This window comes from Zootermopsis nevadensis, unplaced genomic scaffold (genome assembly GCF_977971745.1).
Source record: "Zootermopsis nevadensis isolate Lab colony 2312 unplaced genomic scaffold, Znev_1.0 Znev_ptg000022l, whole genome shotgun sequence".
Classification (NCBI taxonomy): Eukaryota; Metazoa; Arthropoda; class Insecta; order Blattodea; family Termopsidae; genus Zootermopsis; species Zootermopsis nevadensis.
Window position 1 is genome coordinate 1923512 of NW_028259154.1, and position 10519 is coordinate 1934030.

A 10519-nucleotide genomic window follows, 5' to 3' on the forward strand; every position below is an offset into this window, starting at 1 on the left:
CTAACCTAACCTAACCTAACCTAACCTAACCTAACCTAACCTAACCTAACCTTACCTTACCTAACCTAACCTAACCTAACCTAACCTAGCATTTTCGACGATTTCCCTTTTTTCGAAATTTCCGAAAATTTTCGAAAAAATTGAAATTTTAAATAATTTTCAATAAGTTTCAAAAAATTAAAAGTTGCTGTAAATGGCATGAAACGCGAAGAAAACTAAAGATTTTCGGAATTTTCGAAAAAAAATTTCAATTCAGAATTTTTCAAAAAATTTTGGTTTTGTGCCCTTTTTGGACGATTTCCCACGTTTTTCGATTTTTCGAAAATTTTCGAAAAATTTAAAATTTAAAAAAATAACCTAACCTAACCTAACCAAACCTAACCTAACCTAACCTAACCTAACCTAACCTAACCTAACCTAACCTAACCTAACCTAACCTTACCTAACCTAACCTAACCTAACCTAACCTAACCTAACCTAACCTAACCTAACCTAACCTAACCTAACCTAACCTTACCTAACCTAACCTAACCTAACCTAACCTAACCTAACCTAACCTAACCTAACCTAACCTAACCTAACCTAACCTAACCTAACCTAACCTAACCTAACCTAACCTAACCTAACCTAACCTAACATAACCTAACCTAACCTAACCTAACCTAACCTTACCTAACCTAACGTAACCTAACCTAACCTAGCATTTTCGACGATTTCCCTTTTTTCGAAATTTCCGAAAATTTTCGAAAAAATTGAAATTTTAAAAAATTTTCAAAAAATTAAAAGTTGCTGTAAATAGCATGAAACGCGAAGAAAACTAAATATTTTCGAAATTTTCGAAAAAAAATTTGAATTCAGAATTTTTGAAAATTTTTTGGTTTTGTGCGCTTTTTGGACGATTTCCCACGTTTTTCGATTTTTCGAAAATTTTCGAAAAATTGAAAATTTAAAAAAATAACCTAACCTAACCTAACCTAACCTAACCTTACCTAACCTAACCTAACCTAACCTAACCTAACCTAACCTAACCTAACCTAACCTAACCTAACCTAACCTAACCTAACCTAACCTAACCTAACGTAACCTAACCTTACCTAACCTAACCTAACCTAACTAGCATTTTCGACGATTTCCCTTTTTTCGAAATTTCCGAAAATTTTCGAAAAAATTGAAATTTTTAAAAATTTTCAAAAAGTTTCAAAAAATTAAAAGTTGCTGTAAATGGCATGAAACGAGAAGAAAACTAAAGATTTTCGAAATTTTCGAAAAAAATTTTGAATTCAGAATTTTTCAAAAATTTTTGGTTTTGTGCGCTTTTTGGACGATTTCCCACGTTTTTCGATTTTTCGAAAATTTTCGAAAAATTGAAAATTTAAAAAAATAACCTAACCTAACCTAACCTAACCTAACCTAACCTAACCTAACCTAACCTAACCTAACCTAACCTAACCTAACCTTACCTAACCTAACCTAACCTAACCTAACCTAACCTAACCTAACCTAACCTAACCTAACCTAACCTAACCTAACCTAACCTAACCTAACCTAACCTAACCTAACCTAAAATAAACCTAACCTAACCTAACCTAACCTAACCTAACCTAACCTAACCTAACCTTACCTAACCTAACCTAACCTAACCTAACCTAACCTAGCATTTTCGACGATTTCCCTTTTTTCGAAATTTCCGAAAATTTTCGAAAAAATTGAAATTTTAAAAAATTTTCAAAAAGTTTCAAAAAATTAAAAGTTGCTGTAAATGGCATGAAACGCGAAGGAAACTAAAGATTTTCGAAATTTTCGAAAAAAAATTTGAATTCAGAATTTTTGAAAATTTTTTGGTTTTCTGCGCTTTATGGACGATTTCCCACGTTTTTCGATTTTTCGAAAATTTTCGAAAAAATTAAAATTTTCAAAAATTTTCGAAATTTTCAAAAAATTAAAAGTGGCTGTAAATGGCATGAAACGCGAAGAAAACTAAATATTTTCGAAATTTTCGAAAAAAAATTTGAATTCAGAATTTTTCAAAAATTTTTGGTTTTGTGCGCTTTTTGGACGATTTCCCACGTTTTTCGATTTTTCGAAAATTTTCGAAAAATTGAAAATTTAAAAAAATAACCTAACCTAACCTAACAACCTAACCTAACATAACCTAACCTAACCTAACCTAACCTAACCTAACCTAACCTAACCTTACCTAACCTAACCTAACCTAACCTAACCTAACCTAACCTAACCTAACCTAACCTAACCTAACCTAACCTAACCTAACCTAACCTAACCTAACCTAACCTAACCTAACCTAACCTAACCTAACCTAACCTAACCTTACCTAACCTAACCTAACCTAACCTAACCTAGCATTTTCGACGATTTCCCTTTTTTCGAAATTTCCGAAAATTTTCGAAAAAATTGAAATTTTAAAAATTTTTCAAAAAGTTTCAAAAAATTAAAAGTTGCTGTAAATAGCATGAAACGCGAAGAAAACTAAATATTTTCGAAATTTTCGAAAAAAATTTTGAATTCAGAATTTTTCAAAAATTTTTGGTTTTGTGCGCTTTTTGGACGATTTCCCACGTTTTTCGATTTTTCGAAAATTTTCGAAAAATTGAAAATTTAAAAAAATAACCTAACCTAACCTAACCTAACCTAACCTAACCTAACCTAACCTAACCTAACCTAACCTAACCTAACCTAACCTAACCTTACCTAACCTAACCTAACCTAACCTAACCTAACCTAACCTAACCTAACCTAACCTAACCTAACCTTACCTAACCTAACCTAACCTAACCTAACCTAACCTAACCTAACCTAACCTAACCTAACCTAACCTAACCTAACCTAACCTAACCTAACCTAACCTAACCTAACCTAACCTAACCTAACCTAGCATTTTCGACGATTTCCCTTTTTTCGAAATTTCCGAAAATTTTCGAAAAAATTGAAATTTTAAAAAATTTTCAAAAAGTTTCAAAAAATTAAAAGTTGCTGTAAATGGCATGAAACGCGAAGAAAACTAAAGATTTTCGAAATTTTCGAAAAAAAATTTGAATTCAGAATTTTTCAAAAATTTTTGGTTTTGTGCGCTTTTTGGACGATTTCCCACGTTTTTCGATTTTTTGAAAATTTTCGAAAAATTGAAAATTTAAAAAAATAACCTAACCTAACCTAACCTAACCTAACCTAACCTAACCTAACCTAACCTAACCTAACCTAACGTAACCTAACGTAACCTAACCTAACCTAACCTAACCTAACCTAACCTAACCTAACCTAACCTAACCTAACCTAACCTAACCTAACCTAACCTAACCTAACCTTACCTAACCTAACCTAACCTAACCTAGCATTTTCGACGATTTCCCTTTTTTCGAAATTTCCGAAAATTTTCGAAAAAATTGAAATTTTAAAAAATTTTCAAAAAGTTTCAAAAAATTAAAAGTTGCTGTAAATGGCATGAAACGCGAAGGAAACTAAAGATTTTCGAAATTTTCGAAAAAAAATTTGAATTCAGAATTTTTGAAATTTTTTTGGTTTTCTGCGCTTTATGGACGATTTCCCACGTTTTTCGATTTTTCGAAAATTTTCGAAAAAATTAAAATTTTCAAAAATTTTCGAAATTTTCAAAAAATTAAAAGTGGCTGTAAATGGCATGAAACGCGAAGAAAACTAAATATTTTCGAAATTTTCGAAAAAAAATTTGAATTCAGAATTTTTCAAAAATTTTTGGTTTTGTGCGCTTTTTGGACGATTTCCCACGTTTTTCGATTTTTCGAAAATTTTCGAAAAATTGAAAATTTAAAAAAATAACCTAACCTAACCTAACCTAACCTAACCTAACCTAACCTAACCTAACCTAACCTAACCTAACCTAACCTAACCTAACCTAATCTAACCTAACCTAACCTTACCTAACCTAACCTAACCTAACCTAACCTAGCATTTTCGACGATTTCCCTTTTTTCGAAATTTCCGAAAATTTTCGAAAAAATTGAAATTTTAAAAAATTTTCAAAAAATTAAAAGTTGCTGTAAATGGCATGAAACGCGAAGAAAACTAAAGATTTTCGAAATTTTCGAAAAAAATTTGAATTCAGAATTTTTGAAATTTTTTTGGTTTTCTGCGCTTTATGGACGATTTCCCACGTTTTTCGATTTTTCGAAAATTTTCGAAAAAATTAAAATTTTCAAAAATTTTCGAAATTTTCAAAAAATTAAAAGTGGCTGTAAATGGCATGAAACGCGAAGAAAACTAAATATTTTCGAAATTTTCGAAAAAAATTTTGAATTCAGAATTTTTCAAAAAATTTTGGTTTTGTGCGCTTTTTGGACGATTTCCCACGTTTTTCGATTTTTCGAAAATTTTCGAAAAATTGAAAATTTAAAAAAATAACCTAACCTAACCTAACCTAACCTAACCTAACCTAACCTAACATAACCTAACCTAACCTAACCTAACCTAACCTAACCTAACCTAACCTAACCTTACCTAACCTAACCTAACCTAACCTAACCTAACCTAACCTAACCTAACCTAACCTAACCTAACCTAACCTAACCTAACCTAACCTAACCTAACCTAACGTAACCTAACCTTACCTAACCTAACCTAACCTAACTAGCATTTTCGACGATTTTCCTTTTTTCGAAATTTCCGAAAATTTTCGAAAAAATTGAAATTTTCAAAAATTTTCAAAAAATTAAAAGTTGCTGTAAATGGCATGAAACGCGAAGAAAACTAAAGATTTTCGAAATTTTCGAAAAAAATTTGAATTCAGAATTTTTGAAAATTTTTTGGTTTTCTGCGCTTTATGGACGATTTCCCACGTTTTTCGATTTTTCGAAAATTTTCGAAAAAATTAAAATTTTCAAAAATTTTCGAAATTTTCAAAAAATTAAAAGTGGCTGTAAATGGCATGAAACGCGAAGAAAACTAAATATTTTCGAAATTTTCGAAAAAAATTTTGAATTCAGAATTTTTCAAAAATTTTTGGTTTTGTGCGCTTTTTGGACGATTTCCCACGTTTTTCGATTTTTCGAAAATTTTCGAAAAATTGAAAATTTAAAAAAATAACCTAACCTAACCTAACCTAACCTAACCTAACCTAACCTAACCTAACCTAACCTAACCTAACCTTACCTAACCTAACCTAACCTAACCTAACCTAACCTAACCTAACCTAACCTAACCTAACCTAACCTTACCTAACCTAACCTAACCTAACCTAACCTAACCTAACCTAACCTAACCTAACCTAACCTAACCTAACCTAACCTAACCTAACCTAACCTAACTTAACCTAACCTAACCTAACCTAACCTAACCTAACCTAGCATTTTCGACGATTTCCCTTTTTTCGAAATTTCCGAAAATTTTCGAAAAAATTGAAATTTTAAAAAATTTTCAAAAAGTTTCAAAAAATTAAAAGTTGCTGTAAATGGCATGAAACGCGAAGAAAACTAAAGATTTTCGAAATTTTCGAAAAAAAATTTGTATTCAGAATTTTGAAATTTTTTTGGTTTTCTGCGCTTTATGGACGATTTCCCACGTTTTTCGATTTTTCGAAAATTTTCGAAAAAATTAAAATTTTCAAAAATTTTCGAAATTTTCAAAAAATTAAAAGTGGCTGTAAATGGCATGAAACGCGAAGAAAACTAAATATTTTCGAAATTTTCGAAAAAAAATTTCAATTCAGAATTTTTCAAAAATTTTTGGTTTTGTGCGCTTTTTGGACGATTTCCCACGTTTTTCGATTTTTTGAAAATTTTCGAAAAATTGAAAATTTAAAAAAATAACCTAACCTAACCTAACCTAACCTAACCTAACCTAACCTAACCTAACCTAACCTTACCTAACCTAACCTAACCTAACCTAACCTAACCTAACCTAACGTAACCTAACGTAACCTAACCTAACCTAACCTAACCTAACCTAACCTAACCTAACCTAACCTAACCTAACCTAACCTAACCTAACCTAACCTAACCTAACCTTACCTTACCTAACCTAACCTAACCTAACCTAACCTAGCATTTTCGACGATTTCCCTTTTTTCGAAATTTCCGAAAATTTTCGAAAAAATTGAAATTTTAAATAATTTTCAATAAGTTTCAAAAAATTAAAAGTTGCTGTAAATGGCATGAAACGCGAAGAAAACTAAAGATTTTCGGAATTTTCGAAAAAAAATTTCAATTCAGAATTTTTCAAAAAATTTTGGTTTTGTGCGCTTTTTGGACGATTTCCCACGTTTTTCGATTTTTCGAAAATTTTCGAAAAATTTAAAATTTAAAAAAATAACCTAACCTAACCTAACCAAACCTAACCTAACCTAACCTAACCTAACCTAACCTAACCTAACCTAACCTAACCTAACCTAACCTTACCTAACCTAACCTAACCTAACCTAACCTAACCTAACCTAACCTAACCTAACCTAACCTAACCTAACCTAACCTTACCTAACCTAACCTAACCTAACCTAACCTAACCTAACCTAACCTAACCTAACCTAACCTAACCTAACCTAACCTAACCTAACCTAACCTAACCTAACCTAACCTAACCTAACCTAACCTAACCTAACCTAACCTAACCTAACATAACCTAACCTAACCTAACCTAACCTAACCTTACCTAACCTAACGTAACCTAACCTAACCTAGCATTTTCGACGATTTCCCTTTTTTCGAAATTTCCGAAAATTTTCGAAAAAATTGAAATTTTAAAAAATTTTCAAAAAATTAAAAGTTGCTGTAAATAGCATGAAACGCGAAGAAAACTAAATATTTTCGAAATTTTCGAAAAAAAATTTGAATTCAGAATTTTTGAAAATTTTTTGGTTTTGTGCGCTTTTTGGACGATTTCCCACGTTTTTCGATTTTTCGAAAATTTTCGAAAAATTGAAAATTTAAAAAAATAACCTAACCTAACCTAACCTAACCTAACCTTACCTAACCTAACCTAACCTAACCTAACCTAACCTAACCTAACCTAACCTAACCTAACCTAACCTAACCTAACCTAACCTAACCTAACCTAACCTAACGTAACCTAACCTTACCTAACCTAACCTAACCTAACTAGCATTTTCGACGATTTCCCTTTTTTCGAAATTTCCGAAAATTTTCGAAAAAATTGAAATTTTTAAAAATTTTCAAAAATTTTCAAAAAATTAAAAGTTGCTGTAAATGGCATGAAACGAGAAGAAAACTAAAGATTTTCGAAATTTTCGAAAAAAATTTTGAATTCAGAATTTTTCAAAAATTTTTGGTTTTGTGCGCTTTTTGGACGATTTCCCACGTTTTTCGATTTTTCGAAAATTTTCGAAAAATTGAAAATTTAAAAAAATAACCTAACCTAACCTAACCTAACCTAACCTAACCTACCTAACCTAACCTAACCTAACCTAACCTAACCTAACCTAACCTTACCTAACCTAACCTAACCTAACCTAACCTAACCTAACCTAACCTAACCTAACCTAACCTAACCTAACCTAACCTAACCTAACCTAACCTAACCTAACCTAAAATAAACCTAACCTAACCTAACCTAACCTAACCTAACCTAACCTAACCTAACCTTACCTAACCTAACCTAACCTAACCTAACCTAACCTAGCATTTTCGACGATTTCCCTTTTTTCGAAATTTCCGAAAATTTTCGAAAAAATTGAAATTTTAAAAAATTTTCAAAAAGTTTCAAAAAATTAAAAGTTGCTGTAAATGGCATGAAACGCGAAGGAAACTAAAGATTTTCGAAATTTTCGAAAAAAAATTTGAATTCAGAATTTTTGAAAATTTTTTGGTTTTCTGCGCTTTATGGACGATTTCCCACGTTTTTCGATTTTTCGAAAATTTTCGAAAAAATTAAAATTTTCAAAAATTTTCGAAATTTTCAAAAAATTAAAAGTGGCTGTAAATGGCATGAAACGCGAAGAAAACTAAATATTTTCGAAATTTTCGAAAAAAAATTTGAATTCAGAATTTTTCAAAAATTTTTGGTTTTGTGCGCTTTTTGGACGATTTCCCACGTTTTTCGATTTTTCGAAAATTTTCGAAAAATTGAAAATTTAAAAAAATAACCTAACCTAACCTAACAACCTAACCTAACATAACCTAACCTAACCTAACCTAACCTAACCTAACCTAACCTAACCTTACCTAACCTAACCTAACCTAACCTAACCTAGCATTTTCGACGATTTCCCTTTTTTCGAAATTTCCGAAAATTTTCGAAAAATTGAAAATTTAAAAAAATAACCTAACCTAACCTAACCTAACCTAACCTAACCTAACCTAACCTAACCTAACCTAACCTAACCTAACCTAACCTAACCTAACCTTACCTAACCTAACCTAACCTAACCTAACCTAACCTAACCTAACCTAACCTAACCTAACCTAACCTAACCTAACCTTACCTAACCTAACCTAACCTAACCTAACCTAACCTAACCTAACCTAACCTAACCTAACCTAACCTAACCTAACCTAACCTAACCTAACCTAACCTAACCTAACCTAACCTAACCTAGCATTTTCGACGATTTCCCTTTTTTCGAAATTTCCGAAAATTTTCGAAAAAATTGAAATTTTAAAAAATTTTCAAAAAGTTTCAAAAAATTAAAAGTTGCTGTAAATGGCATGAAACGCGAAGAAAACTAAAGATTTTCGAAATTTTCGAAAAAAAATTTGTATTCAGAATTTTGAAAATTTTTTGGTTTTCTGCGCTTTATGGACGATTTCCCACGTTTTTCGATTTTTCGAAAATTTTCGAAAAAATTAAAATTTTCAAAAATTTTCGAAATTTTCAAAAAATTAAAAGTGGCTGTAAATGGCATGAAACGCGAAGAAAACTAAATATTTTCGAAATTTTCGAAAAAAAATTTGAATTCAGAATTTTTCAAAAATTTTTGGTTTTGTGCGCTTTTTGGACGATTTCCCACGTTTTTCGATTTTTTGAAAATTTTCGAAAAATTGAAAATTTAAAAAAATAACCTAACCTAACCTAACCTAACCTAACCTAACCTAACCTAACCTAACCTAACCTAACGTAACCTAACGTAACCTAACCTAACCTAACCTAACCTAACCTAACCTAACCTAACCTAACCTAACCTAACCTAACCTAACCTAACCTAACCTAACCTAACCTTACCTAACCTAACCTAACCTAACCTAGCATTTTCGACGATTTCCCTTTTTTCGAAATTTCCGAAAATTTTCGAAAAAATTGAAATTTTAAATAATTTTCAAAAAGTTTCAAAAAATTAAAAGTTGCTGTAAATGGCATGAAACGCGAAGAAAACTAAAGATTTTCGGAATTTTCGAAAAAAAAATTGAATTCAGAATTTTTGAAAATTTTTTGGTTTTCTGCGCTTTATGGACGATTTCCCACGTTTTTCGATTTTTCGAAAATTTTCGAAAAAATTAAAATTTTCAAAAATTTTCGAAATTTTCAAAAAAATTAAAAGTGGCTGTAAATGGCATGAAACGCGAAGAAAACTAAATAATTTCGAAATTTTCGAAAAAAAATTTGAATTCAGAATTTTTCAAAAAATTTTGGTTTTGTGCGCTTTTTGGACGATTTCCCACGTTTTTCGATTTTTCGAAAATTTTCGAAAAATTTAAAATTTAAAAAAATAACCTAACCTAACCTAACCAAACCTAACCTAACCTAACCTAACCTAACAACCTAACCTAACCTAACCTAACCTAACCTAATTTAACCTAACCTAACCTAACCTAACCTTACCTAACCTAACCTAACCTAACCTAACCTAACCTAACCTAACCTAACCTAACCTAACCTAACCTAACCTAACCTAACCTAACCTAACCTAACCTAACCTAACCTAACCTAACCTAACCTAACCTAACGTAACCTAACCTTACCTAACCTAACCTAACCTAACTAGCATTTTCGACGATTTTCCTTTTTTCGAAATTTCCGAAAATTTTCGAAAAAATTGAAATTTTCAAAAATTTTCAAAAAATTAAAAGTTGCTGTAAATGGCATGAAACGCGAAGAAAACTAAAGATTTTCGAAATTTTCGAAAAAAATTTGAATTCAGAATTTTTGAAAATTTTTTGGTTTTCTGCGCTTTATGGACGATTTCCCACGTTTTTCGATTTTTCGAAAATTTTCGAAAAAATTAAAATTTTCAAAAATTTTCGAAATTTTCAAAAAATTAAAAGTGGCTGTAAATGGCATGAAACGCGAAGAAAACTAAATATTTTCGAAATTTTCGAAAAAAAATTTCAATTCAGAATTTTTCAAAAATTTTTGGTTTTGTGCGCTTTTTGGACGATTTCCCACGTTTTTCGATTTTTTGAAAATTTTCGAAAAATTGAAAATTTAAAAAAATAACCTAACCTAACCTAACCTAACCTAACCTAACCTAACCTAACCTAACCTTACCTAACCTAACCTAACCTAACCTAACCTAACCTAACCTAACGTAACCTAACGTAACCTAACCTAACCTAACCTAACCTAACCTAACCTAACCTAA